This window comes from Apostichopus japonicus, chromosome 18 (assembly GCF_037975245.1).
Source record: "Apostichopus japonicus isolate 1M-3 chromosome 18, ASM3797524v1, whole genome shotgun sequence".
Lineage (NCBI taxonomy): Eukaryota > Metazoa > Echinodermata > Holothuroidea > Aspidochirotida > Stichopodidae > Apostichopus > Apostichopus japonicus.
In genome coordinates, this window is record NC_092578.1 from 16,498,079 (window position 1) to 16,516,810 (window position 18,732).

The 18,732-nt window shown below is 36.4% G+C and overlaps 1 protein-coding gene across 2 annotated transcripts in view; it reads left to right on the plus strand.

Annotated features, from left to right (window-relative positions):
* The window catches only part of LOC139958572 (formin-like protein 2), a 129,898-nt gene that overhangs the window by 15,537 nt on the left and 95,629 nt on the right, over positions 1–18,732 (plus strand). The window lies entirely within an intron of this gene.

Consider the following 18,732-nt stretch of genomic DNA (forward strand, 5'->3'; position numbering starts at 1 on the left):
GGATAGCTATCCGATAAAAGGAAACGGAGTCAATATCAAAAGTTAAGAGAGTGCTATTCCACATCGGAATGGCTCAACAGATAGCAAATCAGGTCCTTTATCACTGTGGCTAGAAGACCCGAATGAAAAACTGGCAGTTTCGATTCCTCCGAGAAAATCGGATAGTATTCCGATAAAAAATCGGTATAGTGTGACCGGGCCTTAATTGTTGGCAAATATTGTCTTGTCTTGTCCCAAACTGGGAAAGATATTATTCAAACCATGTTATTTAACTTGATACTTCATGTTTTGAAAGGTTTAGTTTTAACCACAGGATCCCTCTTTCGCACACTTTAGCTACTGTTGCCTTTCTGCAACCTGTACTACAGTTTCACACAATGGACATGCACTGCTTGTCTGCCTACAGTTGATAGATCTCTGTTGTTTGATACTGACGCAGCCTGGCTGCAATCCTTTCTTTTCAACACAGTGCCTATGTTAATTACTGTATATTACATAATAGTATCTATACATACAGGGATTTGCCAAGGATTATCTGAGTGCGGGGTATACTGATTGCCGTCCTGGGGGAGGGGTCTAAAGGGGATGAGGTGTCCCCCTCCCCTTTGAGAAATTTTTCGATTTTTGAAGGTGCTCAGATGCCAAATGCTGGCACTTTTTAAGCACATTCACTAGTTTTTTTAACAATTAACATTTAAAATTTTTTGGGGGTCAAATATATTGTAAGGAATGTCAGGATTTTTGATGAAAATAGTGCTGGGCAGGATTCACGATTTTTAAGACAGTGCTGGGCGGTAATTTTTAGTGCTGGGCTGGGCCGCCCAGTGCCGCCCAGCGTGGGCACATCCCTGACATATATATCCCAGTGATTGCCTTGGTGATGGAGACACATATTGATCTAAACTATAAAAAGTTGAACATTCAGATATTGATCTTCTAATTCCTGTTGATCATTGTTGTGTCTATGTGAAAATAATATAAAGTCTCGGATTCTCTCGTCCCTAATCATCAGTCTTAACAAATTGATGAGAAAAGACATTTGTTGTTTTGATGGGTAATCTATCTGTAATTAATTTGTTCCTCTCATTTAAAATAATCTGGGTTTGTGGGGTGCTGGGGTCTGTAACTTGGTCAGCATACTTAACTCATTACGTAGTTCCTCTGGTGTTTTTCGTCTGCTGTGACAAACTACTGCCAGTGTTTATATAGTAATCGGCTTGTCATGGAGGGATCCAAGATGGGGGAAGGGTAAAGGGGAGGGGGTTGGGGATGGAGAGGTATTCATAAAGGCAACATAATTATTGTTCTGAGACCTGTTATCTCTTGTCCTGTGCTTTTGATGATAAATGTCACAATCAAAACTCATGACATAAAAAAGTTTGACACACTATGTACAGTGCTGGGGAGTTTAATAACGTCCAATTTCTTTATCTTTAATGGGATAAATACCGAAAGACTCAACAGGGAATCACAGAATTCTGAAAGATATGGCCATGCTCTGTAAGACATGTCCATAAATGTAAGTTGAATGTTGCTAATATGAACTAGTATATGTATGCACACAGTAGCTGATGTTAATGGCTATAAAGTCTCAGGTAGTACACAACTATATAAAACACAGTTTAACATACCATTTTACACAGGCTGTATCTGGTCAAATACAGTAAAAGCTGTGATGCTTTGAATACTAATATACGTACATTTCATGATGAACCTTATCGGTAGTCTGTTAGAAAACAAACAGCAATGAGAACGAGAAATCTTGAAGACTTGAACTGATGTCATCTGGGGTTCCTCAAGTTCAAGGTCCCCGAATGATTTAAGTCGAAAAATTCCAAAAATTCTTTGGCTTTGAAGTTAGTATGTTAATTACGTTGTGTTGTGCGATTTGAGTATTAATAATAATACCAAGGGAAAGATTTAACAAACTTATATATATTTAAAAAACGGCTGCTTTGTACTCCTTGTTTTTTGCCATGAAAGCAATAATTGTTTAGTCTGGATGTAGATAAGCTTCTATTGTCTTCATTCAACATGAAAGGTGAGTCATTTGTTGTTAACAATACAGCTCTGTGGACTTTGTTTCCATGACATAGCGAGTTTCGAAAATAACCGTGCAGAAGACATGCGGTGTATGGTTTCACACTGCATGTATAAACGTGAGTTAGCATTGACCTAGCATTGACCTTCCAACTATTACTAACCTTTCATTGTTGGTGGTAACGAACCATAACAACACTCTGATGTCCCTAACACTTTCTGACAGGTACTTGTCACAAATCCTGTGATAATTCTATGAAATGCTTTCTATGAATTTGCACTTGGTTTTTTACAGCCTGACAAATTTTGATTACCTGCACAATTGGAGAATTGGCTTGTCGTCTTCTAGCAATCACTCTGTTCATAAAATTCGACCGAATGATCTTCTTCGTTCAATAATTTGTTATTTCATATCTGGTCTGATTTGTTCTTTCATTTTGTATTGTGATAGTGAATAATGTTAGTATAAAAAAAGAAAGAAAGAAAAGAAAAGAGAACATGTCTTGAAATGAAAGCAAAGAAGTAGGTGAAGCAAATGAAAGAAGAAATGAATCCCCATGGGTCAAGAAAAGTGATGACAGCATGTTTTTTGTTGAAGGTAATAATATCAGACCGGATATGAACAGTCATATTTATATTGTACATACTTATGACTAATGCTTTATGTTAGTGGAAATACTATCCGGTTACTTGGAAGTGTCTAAATGTAATGAGCTGCACATCCTGTCTCAGTAACTGGGACGAAGTAAAACTCAGCTTCTGTAGGATATTAAGTGCTTTTTTAACTGCTTATTCACTGCTCTTTATAAAAATAGTACAACATGAGTGTTAAAGGCATTGAAGACTCGCCCCAAACCGGCCATCTGAAAAAGTTAACTTTCTGTTGCTTGCAAGTGACGTTTTGTTCGTGTCGCTACAAAATGCAGACAGTAATGAACGTGATACCTTAATTGTTATCTTTAGCTGGACCTGAGATGTCCATCGCTGTTTCGTTTGTATACTGTGCTGTGGGTATTGACCGCAGCTGTATGTACCGACTGTACACTAGTGTCTAATTTACCGATGGTAGCAAGCTGTGTGTGTATTTTCTGGGATCGATGGTGGTGTCTAACACTTCTGTTACACCCCATTCGAAACTAGGTCAGATTACCAGCATTAGACATTTCTTTTTGCGCGAGTCTTCACACCCTTTAAGTAAACTTAATGTACTGTATGTCATAGGTCTGGTAATAATGTGTTCAATTCTACTGTGCTTTACTTCACTCACTCACTTACCTGTCTCCCCACAATCCCAGCACTCTTGCTCGACCATGTCTAGAGTGAACTTGGTAACCGTTTTAACACTGTACACCCTCAGTGACCCTTCAACTACCAGTCAATGGGCCCTCGTACTCATTCAACCACATGTCGGTCAAAACCTGTCAACATACAGTATGTAACAGCATGTGTGCTGTGTGTGATACTCGAAAATTCATTGTCAACTTTGAAGTAAATATAGAAACGTGATAAATCTGTTGTTTAGCAAAATGTTTCATTGCTCCCACTTCAACAAAAATCCCTTCTACTGTACAGGCCTCTATAGAGCATGTAAACAGCCAGGTATACTGACTTTTAAGTAACTGTTTCCTCATCTATAATTCCCTCATTACTTAATTGGAAGTTTGCCTCCTCTCATACATGACATGTACCAATCGAGAACTAGAACTTAATTGAAGAGTTGATTGGTGTTAAGGCCAGAACCTTAATATCAAGATCAGAACTAGTCTATTTAATAAAGCTGCAATTTTAGGCAGGTTGTTCATCGTCATGACGACTCATCGTTTTGATCAAGCTATGGCTGGGAAGCAGGATTTCATTTGTACCTTTAAAACAGAGAAAAATGTAAAGCCCACCTCAAAGCAAAGCGTTTTCAAAAATTATCTAAAGTTATTAGAATTCCTCTAAAACTTAATGATTGTTTTGAAAAACATTGTCCTGTAGCAATGATTTAGAATGGTAAAGTACTCCAATGGGAAATTAGAAACAAATTTTTGGAATTCATGTTAGTCTTTGTGCCAATTTCTTCAGGTTAACTGGTTTCTATCCCATGATTTATTGCAAGGAATGTGTTAATTATAGACTTTTGAAAAAAAAACTTTAAATTAAGAAACCATAAAAGAAGTATTGAAAGTCTCCTGGGGGGGGGGAGGGCAGGTGTGGGGAGGCATATGAAATAATTAAGGTCAAAACATCCAGGCAGCTAAATTTGAGGAGCGGTAGCAAATTTGTATCATAAGTGTAAAAATTCAAGGCCTGAAGCAACATAAATCCTTGTGTCATAGCCCTGCTAATAATTTTCACATAAGACCTTTAAAGTTTAGCTCCATTGATTGTTATCTCTTAAGTAATTAACAGTCATAATGACCTAAAACTATATCAAGTTCTACTGTGTGGCCTGCATATCATGTAGTGAGATCTTTAATTGAAAAAAATTAAACCACACCTTCCTTTCGGTTAATGTAATTTTGCTTTCCGCCGTGATCATCCCACCGAGATTTTATGATGATTTTTATGTCGAAAACGCTCCCCCAGTATGTTTACATTTTCGAGACAATGTAAGGCATGATCTCATTACAGTAGCTGTTCCAATCTTGGATTCTCGATGCGAAATGCGATCGTGAGGCACAAGGCGCATGCAGGCAGGCAGGCAGGAAATATAATCCTTCCATCAATTTTCTAACTTCAGCTATGACTCACAGTGATTTACTTCGTCTCTCTCTGCATGGATGGCAACGTCTCGGTCCCAAATGCTGGCAAAACAGGAAAAGGAATTTTCATATCAGTTCAAAACAGACAGTGCATAACATTCAATTGATCGAAACTTGTTCGTGGATTTAAGAAAAGCATGCTGAGATTTTGAACACTTTGGAAGATGGTGATTCAGTTATAAAATAATGGTCAAAACAGTCACACTAAAAGACATGTAGTAAGAATATATTTCACAGATCAGCAATATTATAGGATAATATTTTAAAGCAGCTGGAACGTGGTGAATAATTTTTTTTTCATATACTGTATCTATTTTCATCACAATATTAGATTTGGTCACGAGAGAGTAAGGAACAGACATTCAACATCAACAACATTAAATTCCTTTGAAATCTTAGGAAGGAAACATTTGAATTGATAATTTGCATCATGAATAATCATATATGTGCAAAGGGTAATCATACAGATCCACACCTAAATGCATTCTCATTATAAGCTGATGTAACCAGATCCTGATGAGACGATTAAGTTGCTTTTGTTTCTCTCTGCAGTGTACTTTTGGTGGCTCTTTAAAGCTAAACTAGGTCGTTTCTTTGTAACACCAAAAAGAAACCTCAAAACAAGTTCCTGTCTGAAACTTCCGAACCTAATTATAATGAGATTAGCAGAGAAAAAGGGCAATAGATGCATTTTGTGGTACTAGTACACATGTATGCTATTACAACAGGTTTGTAAGTGAGGACAGGAAGTTCACTGTGGTACTTTTTTATAATTTCGTTTTAATAATCACAAAAGTGATTTAAGACTTGTAAACTGTAGCATATCATGCAATTCTCCAATCACAGGTTGCAATACATTCAATTTTAACCAAATTTGAGAGCACTATCCTTGATTACAAACTGGATAATACCATGTTCGAGTCCTCGTAGGTGTTTAAATTAACATTTAAGTCATGTACATGGCAGTTATACTTCTTAATGAATATTGAGTAAAAATTAAAAGAATTAAATAATGGATGAATGAAATAGGGGTGAGGGGGGATGGGCGAGTGGACTTCCACTGACATCCTCTTACAAGCCTCCCACCTTTTTTAAAACTTTGTAATTAATATACATGTGTAATTATTAGTCTATATTACTATTGGTAACTTTTGACAGAACTTGTCAATTCACCATGGAGGGGAAGGTACGTGGGTAAGAGACAGGGGGAAGGTGGGGAAGAGAGAGGGCATGGGAGGGGGAGAGGGGGAGTTGGGATGCTGTTGTGAGAAGGAATAGGTTCATAAGTTCATTTGTCTAACCTTTGAATTTGCAATTGATTCGTAGTCCTCCTTGCTACCATAAGCACCCTCATTCTGCTGTGTCTAAAGTAACACAATGATCAAATTTTGTCCCTGTCCCCTACCTGATGCACGTTCCTCTCCATTGCAACATCGAAGTCTCCTTACCTGTATATCATGTTAAATATCGTGAGATCTTTGTCTTTCAATTGTTCATGTTCTTGACTTTTTTCCTTTGAAGGGGTTTTCAGAAGTTCTAAAATTATATATATGTTAGATAAAGGATGACAGATTTTCTTCCTGTACAAATGTGTCAAGTCGTGCAGACGAAAATGTCTTTTTCCACCATCATGATGAAACCATTAATTATGTCTTCTTTGCTTACCCACCATACAATACTAAATATTGATGAATATAGTACAGTGCTACTGTGTGTTAAGCCACTATTTTTATAAACAAGTCTAGATGGAAGACAATTTCATTTGGAAATGCCCAATTATCAAGTGCTACGAAATTGATTTTGTCTGCCGTAATGTATATACTATATAATACATTTCCTGCACACATACGTTCTAGTGCAGTTTTACTATATATGTAGGATACTTCATGATGTTTCACTGTATACCGGGTGTCACACAGTGCCATATATACAGTATACATTCTCTCTTCTGCTTCTCCAGTGCATCGTTGCATCTTTCATCTTATATTTCCTCTTTACTCTGCTGGATCTATTATTATTTTTTTTTAATCTAGCGTCAAAGGATAAAGATTGACAACTGCAAGTGTGAACCTTCCATCATAAATTAATGAGAAGTGGGAATATCGTGTGGCCTCTATTAGAAAGACAACGTTACATCACGCAAGGCAGGAGAAACGAAAAAGGTTATAATTAGTTATTAATAACAAATTTTAGCTTGCTAAAGATAATGCTAGAAGTGTCAGATATACTTTCTGGGGAGGGGAGGGGGTTGAGGAGGAATTGGGAGGGGGTTATGTTGTCTAATCAGACATTGAGGATCCATAAAATTAGACCGTTAAATGTTTATGTGCTCCTGATTGGTAGTAGAGGAGGTGTCTTAATTTGAGCATAATTGGTGACCACAGTTTGTTTCTTTCTAGCAAATTTAGGTCAATACTGATGACCTTCGAATGTGAAGGTGTCAAAATAGTTTCTTGGACATGTAGATTTAGAAATGCTTGTTTCTCAAAATAACTATTTTATATTTTGATTTTTAGGTATATTTCCCCAAGTGGGAAACTTGTCTTTTTTTTCTCTAGCATAGTGACTCATGAAAATTCACTATCCACAGATGTTATAAATTTTTTTTAGGGCTACTGAAAATAAGGAAATAACATATTTAGCATTTTCATCTAGCAATATAGACAAGGTGCTCTCCTTAATCTGCTCTGTCATCCTATAGCAATATGACTGTACAAGGCAAGTTACAGTATACAAGGTTTATTCACAATGTACCAGTACAATAGATTATATTTGTACTCTTTTTGTTACACTGCCCATAAAACTGGAGACATCGGGTGAACTTATACATATTTATCTCTTTGTTGTCCTAAGAAGAAGATCCCCCCTGGCCCTATATAAAAAAGATAATAATCTTTCACTTTGCATGCAAGTCATTATGTTTTATGGTCATAGCAGGGAGTGGAGAAGATGCACTTCCTGTGCAGTATCTTGCTGTACAAATGGTACATGTACAGGTATGTGTGTTTTCCTTGTGTGGTAATTTTAAAATTAGCTAAGTAATAATCACATAACGATGGGGTAGATATGAATCTTTGAGGCTTTCGCATGATATACAGCAACAAATGCAACACATAAATCTGAATGATATTGATTTTTATCAGTTATTCCATCTTTCTCTGAAACAAAAGGACAAACTAAAGGTTAACAAATTTAAAGATACTTGTATTGTTCATTTTATATCCGCACCATGTGTATGTCGTATATATAAAATCTATGAGTTTCAAGGTTTGCTTTATATAGCTCTTAGAAATCTGTAGACTCTGTCCAAACAATCCTATAGCCTTGAAAAGAATTGAATGAGCATCCTGTGCAAGTAATTCATCATTTCATAAAACAGAGATTTTTGTCTCGTGGTATTACCGATGATTGTCTAACATATGACAGGACTATGCCAACCACAGGCCTACAGTAGCTAGGCTCAACCACAAAAAGCCTCATTATTGAGGGACATTTGTCTGTTTGCATTGTGTAGGAAGGCATGTGATAACGATATATATATTTGTATGTGAGTAGAGAAGTAATGAGTGACAAAACCCGATATCGTCCATCATCTATCATCGTAGGAGGAAGCAATCAACCTAGAAAAGCAATTGAGTGTGTAAAGTTAAAGAAGAATGAGGAGGAAATATGAGAGTATTTTATAAGCAAACAATGACGTTTCTAATAAACCCTTAAATGAGCTTAAAAGGTGGATTTACTGCGCTCCTCGCTTAGCTGTCACCCCACAACCTTAGCACTCTCGTTCTACCGTGTCTAGAATGAACTGGTAACCTTTTAAAAAAAACTGCGATTCTACAAGTTAACCTTAAAGATGACAATAATAAAAAATTAAAAAATAAGAAAAAAATTATAAAACATTTATTTTAGTAGTAAGATTGGACATGACTGAGTCCACCTTATCATGAGTAAGAACAAAGAACCTCATTGCTTTTTGTGTAGGTCAGATTTGATTTGAAGTCAACAGAGATCAAAGTCTGAAAATATTAATATCGTTTCATTCATTCAAAGAACAAAGAACTATTACAGTCACTTTTGATATAAACATAATAATACACAGAATGTGATCAATTTAAAGGGTGTGAAGACTTGCGCAAAAGAAACGTCTAATGCTGGTAATCTGACCTAGTTTCGAATGGGGTGTAACAAAAGTGTTAGACACCACCATCGATCCCAGAAAATACACACACAGCTTGCTACCGTCGGTAAATTAGACACTAGTGTACAGTCAGTACATACAGCTGCGGTCAATACCCACAGCACAGTATACAAACGATACAGCGATGGACATCTAAGGTCCAGCTAAAGATAACAAGGTATCACGATTCATTACTGTCTGCATTTTGTAGCGACATGAACAAAACGTCACTTTTTCAGATGGCCGCACGCGGTTTGGGGCGAGTCTTCAATGCCTTTAAAGAGAAAGAGACGGTGGAGTGCCCACAAGATTACTCCAAATATAAAGCTTGGCTGAACAACATACTTAGTTGGATATATGATCCAGGCTCATTGTATGCAGCTATTGTAAACTGACAGCTGTACATTGTTAAAGGAAAATCATATTTGTTGATGTATTGAGAAAAAGAATTTAAGAAGAATTAGAAGACTTTTTTTTATTATAGATTATCTAGAACATCTAGAACAATTTAAAAATTTATTAAAAATATGATCAAATATGAAACAAATTGCTTGTGTCTGACAGGTGTCCTTGTGAAATAATAGATGATTAATCGTAGACACTAGATTAACAATTTCTGTTGAAGTTTAATTTCCTTTAATTATCATTATGGGCCAAGCCTCTGTATATTCTGTAGGTTTATCCAGGTCACTATATATATGTATACATGTATATATAGGCTGTGCGTGTTCATTATTATTATTATTGTTACGGCAGTTTTAATATTACACTGTATATTAGTTTGATTTGGACTGCAATGCAATTCCATATTGATGCATGCAAGCAGTACAAGGACAGCTGTTCAATACTAGAGGAAAGTCTTATTTATGTTAGAAATCATTAATTAAACAACGAAACGGATGTGCGATTGGTTAATATGTCTGTGATATGTTGCTATAGGAACAACATGACGTTGCATCCCACTATCACTTATATTCAATTTGTCTTCTGATTTATATTTTTGAATATTTATAGATTTTAAAATCACCATGTTAAAAATTTGTAGATCTCTTTAATAACAGGATCTGTTGTTTTGCTAATTTCAGTTGGAAATTTAACAAACAACTTTAAGAGGGGAAAAAAGTAAGATAATGACATTCATGAATTTGTTTGTCAAATTAGGTATCATCGATCACTTAGCTCTATAAACTCATGTACCTCTAGGATGAACTCCCTGCGTCAGAGTTTAACCTCTCCCCTACATTTGATGTGTCAACTTTGCTTTGAGGGATAGGTAGAGACACCCACTTATTTGGATCGCCTCACTTTACTGCCAAGATGTTTCTCTTGCCACCTTGAGTAACTAAGATAATTTGCCCAAACTTCACTGTTAATTATCATATTAACAGCTGAACACATTCAGTATACAGTAGTGTAGTATACAGTCTTTGCATACATTGTACCTGGAAACTGCACAATTAATGAGGCATACTTGACTGTCACAGTGTAGGAGTCCACTGCAGTCTACAGCACTGATACAATAGTCATATCCAAGCACACTGTCAAGGTGTTCATCAGTGAATGATGCATTGTTTACAGTTTGTGTAGCAAATTTTGAAAGCTTATTACTTTTAAAATAGATTCTCATAACCCTATTATAATCAATCAATCCAGTTCAGTGTGAAGGAAGAACTGCTATGTATGCTTTGCATTCGTGTATCAATGTTAATTACCCATATTTCATATTATTTTGTAGCTCTGCGTTACCGGATGACTTATTCCGCTGTACAGGCATGCACGATCATCTTTGAAAACTAATGCATTTTATGCAGTGATCATGCAGTACGTAGATGTTTGTATTAGAACAGAACAGTAGTGCAGATAATATAAAGTCACACATTTAGGTTTATATTGATCAATTTGTTTTGCCTGGTGAAAGCAGGAAGATCTACATGAAAGGCTTCTTCCTATTAGTAGGGTGTAACCTAAAGAAACTTAAAGTGAAATTTTCCCGACTGTTTTGAAGAGTATGAGTTTCAACTGTGGTTTCTTATTACATGAAGCTCTCTTGCCTATGGATCTAATTATAAACAGTCATTCTGAATGTACCATTAACTATAGGAAATTGAATTTATGAAAAGGCAATTGTTTAATTTTGTTTTCGCTGAACAGATACAGCTTATATACAAACTGTGCTATAATTTACTACGTTCCTCCCTTACCTGTCTCCCACTCCACATCTGCACTTTTCCTATCTACGTAACTACACACTGGAAACGTTTGAGCACGGCGCCCTCACTCCCTGGGCACCGCCTTCCGAATCTACCTAGTAGGAAGAAACTACACATCAATTTATGAAGGCAATTTTGTTAAATTCCATATTCGCTGAACAGATACAGTTTATACAAACTATGCTGTATATTACATCGTTAGAAAAGATGTACTAAAGACTTTTAAGGATCATGATGTAAGGAACAAACTTAAAAAGTGTGAAAACTTGTAGATCATCAAAACAACTAATATTTACTTCGCTCTTTGCTTACCTATCTCCTCACAACCTCAGCACTCTCACACTACCGTGTCTAAGAGTCACCTGATAATCTTTTACCACTGTGCGTCCTCTATGACCGGACCTTACCGGACAATGAACTCCCTTCTCATTCTACCAACCAAAATGCTTAGAACTTTTATTTCGACTTGGATAATATCCGTTCGAATCGTACAGTGCTGTTTGTAAATGGAGACCTCTCTGAGGAGATGGGTACCATACGCAAGTCACTCGTGGAACATTCAAACCTGGCCAATTTTTTGGGATGTCAATGTCAGTCCAAGTAAGAGTCTGATATTTCAAATTTTCTTTAATGTTAATTTTGCGAAGTAACACCCCTTCAATATCTGACACTCAAATCCCTAGACTTAGTTAAGTTTACATCCCAGTATGTCAGTGTGTCACCTTTAACACCTACACACGTACCCACCTACACACCTACACACGTACACACACTATTTGAGGACAACTTGACTTTCACAGGTTCAAAATGACATATCTGTAAAATGCATTTCAAATTTGCCAAAAGGTGTTGGAATTCATCAAGGTTGAATCTATCTTGCTTTGTTGTTTATATGGAGAGGAAAAAAATGTAAATATTATCCCATTTAAATTCAGTATATTACTTATAAGAATTATGGAAGAAAAAAAGAAGAGTAGAGACTGCATATATCATGTTTGTGTTAAAAGGATGGTTGTTAGGTAAAGATACCTTTGGCTACTGAAAGAGGAACATGTATCAAAGCATCCTGTTGAAATTTGTGTCTATGTTGTTCCCTTGCGGCCATGGGTTGGTTGGTGCAGTTTCAAATTACACTTTCAGTATCTCTGTAGGAAGTGAATGTAAATTTTTTCACTCTGTTATGTAATAAAATATGTTTTACTTTCTTCATAAAGAAATAAATTTATACCTTGAATGTATCTTTGAACAGTGAATTTCAGATTGCATTCATATTTTAAAGGTGAAAAATGACCTGTGCTCACTTTGTTTTATAAAATTTTGTTTTTTTATAATACTATGACACACATCAATCTGAGGGCATCCTACCATTTCACCATCTTCATTCGACCTTCATGTTTACTCGAGACTGCTTTGACCTTTGACATCATGACATAGATTATGAATATGCATGAACGATGGAGCCTAAATGAGGTGATTCAAGAAAAGAACGAAAATAGAACGAAAAAAACCCCAAATCAAACAACATTGGACACGCCCTCATAATTAACCAACTTTATATAATTACTAGGTGATTTGTTTTCATTATTGACTCTGAGATTTGTACAAAGAAATGTGTTTGTCTGCAATAAAAACAAATGATCACGTATTAGCAAACAAATCCGGTCCCTCTTGTTTGATTAGCATGTTTGTCTTTATTAAAACATCATTTGTATTCATTACTAACGAGATGGAACTTATTAACGGAGGGACCAGTCAGCCTTTCAATTATGTGGAAAGTATTAATATCTAACCTAACAAGCGCTAAATTTACACTGAAGAGACTTCCCAAAGGTCTTCTGGTTTTCCTGAAATATTTTTAGAGCATTCGTTCCCATAGTAACATAAAAGACGTTGTTTGCCTGAACAGTGTTGTCAAGTCGTTTCCATATTTTGATTGGTCAGACAATATTTGAAAGAGAGAAACTACACATGTTTTTAATTCACATGTATGCTGACAGACTATGGCCATGTAGCAGCAACATGTAATGAAAATGTCATTGTTTCAAAGGTTACAGTGTCAAAAGGTTGGAACATTCACCAGAACCAGGAAAGAATGATTGTTTCCAAATAAATAACGAACATGCATAGCTAACCTGTTTCCTTGGCTTACGTGCATTTATATCAATTTCAAGAAAATTTTTTAATCAGCTTTTAAATCATTGCTATGAATATAACAAGTTTTGAAATCATTCATTTAAAACTGATTGATTTACGTACATTATAGTTGACCCTATATATTGGAATCTCAAAATCCCTGTTGCTTTAATTCTCCTTCTATTGTCTTTATCTGGTGATCCTTCCATTATATTTCAACTCATTCAGTATGAATTTATTATTTCACATCAAATTTACATTGTCCCAATGAACAAATTTTTGGATTGATACAACAACACGATATAATGTCTTTCAATTGCCTTGCATATTTCACACCGGCCACTATTAACATTGAACGGTTACCGTTATCACACATACACCTTTATAAACGTTAGTTGCTCTCTCTGCTCTGCCTGTATGTGACGTAACAAAATTATGTCGGTTCTGTGTTTTTTCCAAAAGAAATTTATGCGCAGATATCGAAAGTCTCTGGAGTACTCTTCTGTGGCAGTGTCGCAGGGCAGTTCTAATTGACACATTACTGCAAAAGAAGACAATTCTCTATATAGGCTTTCAAACATCTTTGCCAACATGGAAGGCTAATATTGGTTAGCTTTTTTATTTGCATGTTTATGATAAAAGTGTTTAGATGAAATTGAGGGGAATTTGCCTTGTATACTTCACAGTAATGGATCCATTCATCATGCTAAAGTATTGAGGTGAGGCTCAGCAGAAGGTAAACCCCAATAAAGAAACAAGAAAAAAAAGAAGGGATTTTTGTCTGGATTACATCAATTTTTAATGACCAGAAATTTGATCCAGAGACATTAAAAGTGCCATTAGTAGGTATGTTAGTAATGTCCCAGCAGCAGCAGGTGCAGTTTGATATTCAGAAATAGTTCTCAAGTTTAGAAAAAAAGTCTGTGGCACAAACGACACTGCCTTTAATGAAGACTTAATGAAGGCTCCACCTTTTTGTCTTCACCTCTAAATTTTTACAGCAGTTGTGTAAAGTATAAGTCAAAATATGATCCAATGCAAACTGATGGAAATAAGACAGACTCTCAGCTATTTCAGATTTACTTCGCTCCTCGCTTACCTGTCTCCTCACAACCTTAGCACCTCATTCTACCGTGTCTAGTATGCCCTGGTAATCTTGTAACACTGTGCACCCTCAACGGCCGGCTCCCCCGGTCGTTGCCCTTCCTTCTCATTCTACCATAAGGGGATAAGCTTGTCACTCGTAAATATCTAAACCAGTAAGTTTTATGATCTGAAATGTCTGTTATGTATTAGCTATTAAATTTGATTCCATTTAATTGGGAGTACTAATCAGGCTGGTAGTACAGGCAACCTGAGACTATAAAAGGTGCAATGAATGTTGTGGAACTTATCTCGATGGTCAACGAAAGCGAAATTCGTATCCATAATAAAGTCGGCTGAGAAATCACGTTTATGGACACTTTGGGTGGTTGAATGAGAAGGATGGTCATTGAGCGGTTGTTAAAGGTATAATAGTTCAAGCTAGACATGGATGGTAGAGGGAGAGTGCTAAGTTTGTGAGAGACAGGTAAGCTTACCCATAGTAAATATCCAGAGTCAGTTAAGTATTAGAATTAAACATTCATCTGCTCGCTGACTCACTTTCCAGACTTTCTATCGATCAAATCGATCCTTTCCAAATCACAAGGTTAACAGAGCTAGGTTTGTTGATCTGGACGATTGTGTGTATTATCGTAACTAAGGTTACCAATGCATCATTCTTGAAAAGACCTTTGTTTTACAACCTTCATGTTTTTTTCACAACATGCACCTTTTAATGCCATATTCTCAAGTCAAGATGTGACACACTTGTAAACATGACGGAGGAGCTATCATATAATTTGTCTCAAGCAATTAACAATAAGTTGTCAGATGTATCTTTCTTCTTTGTTGATGTATTTATATTTTATTTGTTTAGTGTGTATTTATTATGTTTTTAGTATGTGTGTTGGTGCACATTATTTTGAATTTAGCCTGCAAGACTAAAATTTGATATTTAAATGAAAGATTTCCAGCTCGACATATCTATGCTCTGGTGTGAATCTTGGAAGAAAACACATGAAATTTACAGAATAACAAGATAAGGTGCCACTGTTAGGGAGCCGTGGAAGCAAATTCATTTAATAATAGGGGAAAACATGTGCTTTTATTCCTGCAGGGAAAGGCATGACACCTTGAAAATTGCTGAAGATTGTTACCGAGGCATAGTCTATTACTGCCTGTAGTTATTGTTAGCCTACTATTGATTCTTTATTTAGAAACAGTTCAAGTAATATTATGTATGTGTGGAATGTCAGACAGCTAGCTGTATAAAGGGAGATCTACGTACACATGATATTAGATTGAATTTACTGTACAGCCAGTCTCATAGCTGTCTCCACCATACTTCATAAATTGAATTTATCAGACAAGCATAATGATGGTTAAAGCAGCATTTTGCATTTGGTCGCCGTTTTTCACTTTTTTGACAAGTCCATCGAGTCTTTTACATATAGCAATCACGAAACAGCAAACTAAGATATTAGTCAATTTTTCCCTGCCAAAAGGGTTAATTGGCGAGTAATTAAGGACATTTGCAGATAATGAGAAAAGTGTCCACCGACAAATTACGCATTTCATATTAATCGCATCCAGTTCCCCCAACAGTTCCCCCATACAGTTCCCCAGTTTGAACTCAACCAATCAGAGATGCAGGTTTATTTATGAGCCGTTGCTAAAAATAGATTCAAAACGTCGAGTTGGTAACTTGGTACAACCAGCGAGCTGGTACTCTAACAGCTCCCTGGTACAACTGCCATAGACAATCTACACAAATCAAGCATGGTGTTGTATTACGTATTGGTCAATGACGTTCGTAGCTTTTAAATATTCATATTATGGGCGAGGTTTATTTGGATCCCAACGGAAAATATCTTCGAGAAAAACAAAGTTGAAAGACTTTGTAAATTTTTCGACTTTTATGCCATCATTTGAAGTAAGATTTGAATAGATAAGCTAGTTATGTATGTCGTTATAGCAACGAGGAATCAGTGAGGTTGAGAAAAACCATGGAAAAGGAAGCAAAATGCTGCTTTAATATCCACTGTCTATGAGTTGAAATGCATTCATGAGTTGTAGCTTTGTGGACAAATTTATGTTTCTAAATTGGCCAGGACAAAACATGTATTGCAAATATATGCTACATTGTGAATAGAATGCCCTGTCACATAAAATATCAGCTTTTATGAACATTTAAATACATTTATGGTTCACACTATTTGTAATATGTAGGGTTCAAGTTGTATAACTAAAGCAGCAATATTCAACCAGTGATGATGATATCAAATGGGCTATTTGTCTATGCTGTATACTTGAATAGTCTATATGTATGCAGCATAAGCAAGTTAAACATGTAACCAAATTTGTCAGTGTGACATAGATGCACCTATTTGTTTCAATTTCACTTTTGGTACAAACCAAGTGAACTTAAGATCTTGAAAACAGGTTAAAAGGAAATGTAATGGATACTTCATTAGGATGCTATTAAACATGTGTTCCTCTTTCATTAGCCAAACATGAACGTTCCTCTGGAGTCTAGACAATCCTTTGAATGATGAAATGTTGGGATCTATCACGTTTAAAAGCTGTCTCCCTTGATTACTGTTACAGAAAAACAAGCTTGCGATATGCTTGCAGTTCTCTTGCTCTTTCATAAGTAATGCACACTTGCCCAAGCATACCAACTTGCTTAACTTTTAATTGCAAGCAAGTGGCAAGCAATTTGGCAAGCTTGCATGCTTCAGAAGCTTGTGTATTAAAGCTTGCAGCTTGCTTGGGTCATTAGGTAACTTGCTCAAGCTTTTATCTGACTAGCTACGAAATCGTATTTGGTCAGCTTGTGTAAGCATAATTTGGCAAGTTTAAAATGGCAAGCTTATGGATGTTTCAACTGTCAAGCAAGCAGCATGCTTGCAGCAAACTTGAAGCAAGCTTGCAGCAAACTTGAAGCACGCTTGCAGCAATCATGCTTTCACAAGCATGCTACCAGCTTGTCTCGTCTGTAAGGGTTAGTGTGCACCTCTATGCTTGTTCATCTTATTATGATGGATCAGGATGTTATTGACACAGCAATTGATAAAGGTCTGCTCTAGACTTCCCTGAGGGGTTGACCAGCTCTCGTCAATGATATTTTGTTGGTGGGCCTGTTATCAAACAGTCTGTGCTTTAATTATGTTACAACAGATGGTTCAATCCTTCACTGGATTTACTTTCATCAGTGGAATTTGATCAAGAATTCATCAGTCACCCATAGAGATAGACCTTTGAATGGAATCTTTGAGATGCATACATCTGTGCATGAGAGGAGCGAAGTGAGTGGATGAAGATGTACGTGTGAGAAAACAGACAATTTAGGCACACATACTCCAGTACAATATTTATCGTCTTACAAGTAGAAAGGGCACTGGGAGTTGGGAATGAGTCAGTATATAAATGCAGTAGAATTGTCTACTCCAAGGCATCTGTGTTACTGCACTAGACACTCTGTTATCATGGTCACATGACTGCAGTCCCTATGCAAGGGGACAGAGGCAGAGTACTGTATCAGTACAGAGAGCTTGGTTTGGTCTTATGCACAGGCTCTGTCTTGGGTCACTTTTTGTTGAAAGTACTTTGATCTTTTCAAGGGAATTGCAATAATGTACTAGAAGTGAAACTCTTTTGATCTCACCTGATCACAGTCCCAGTGTATAGTGTATCGGTGCGGTGAATAAGTTTTTGTTACCTAATTTAAGGTACAGTAGCTAGCATAATTGTGTTCATTATTAGAAAGGTATATAGCACGGTTTGTTAATACTGAAACTTGAGCGTGACTAATGATCAGGTTCGGTTTGCATTGTTTTACAAAATTAAATTGTTCTTACACTGTCACTCCATAACCATAGTTGTTGTCTGAAATAACACTTGGTTTTGTAGGTCAGACAGATTTTGCTGTCTAGAACTCCTGTAAGGAAACTTCTAGGGTAATAATCCAAGGTATCCGGACGAATTTCGACGGAAATTTTGTCCCATGCCGAAAAACACTATGAGACACTTTAGATGGTAGAAAATGAAGGAAGTCACTGGGGTCAGTGAGGGTGCACAGTGTTAAAAGATTACCAGGGCATACTAGACACGGTAGAATGCGGCGCTAAGGTTGTGGGGAGACAGGTAAGCGGGTCACTCGTAAAAATATAAACCAGTAAGTTTGATAATTTTCGTAGGTCACACAGATTTTGCTGTACAAGTTATAATATACTTTAAGAGGTGAAGTTACTTTTTGGCATGGATAGCTAACATTTTTCTCTTTTGGCATTTATAGCTAACATTTTCCAGCAACTGCTATAAACGATGAATCACAGTTGCT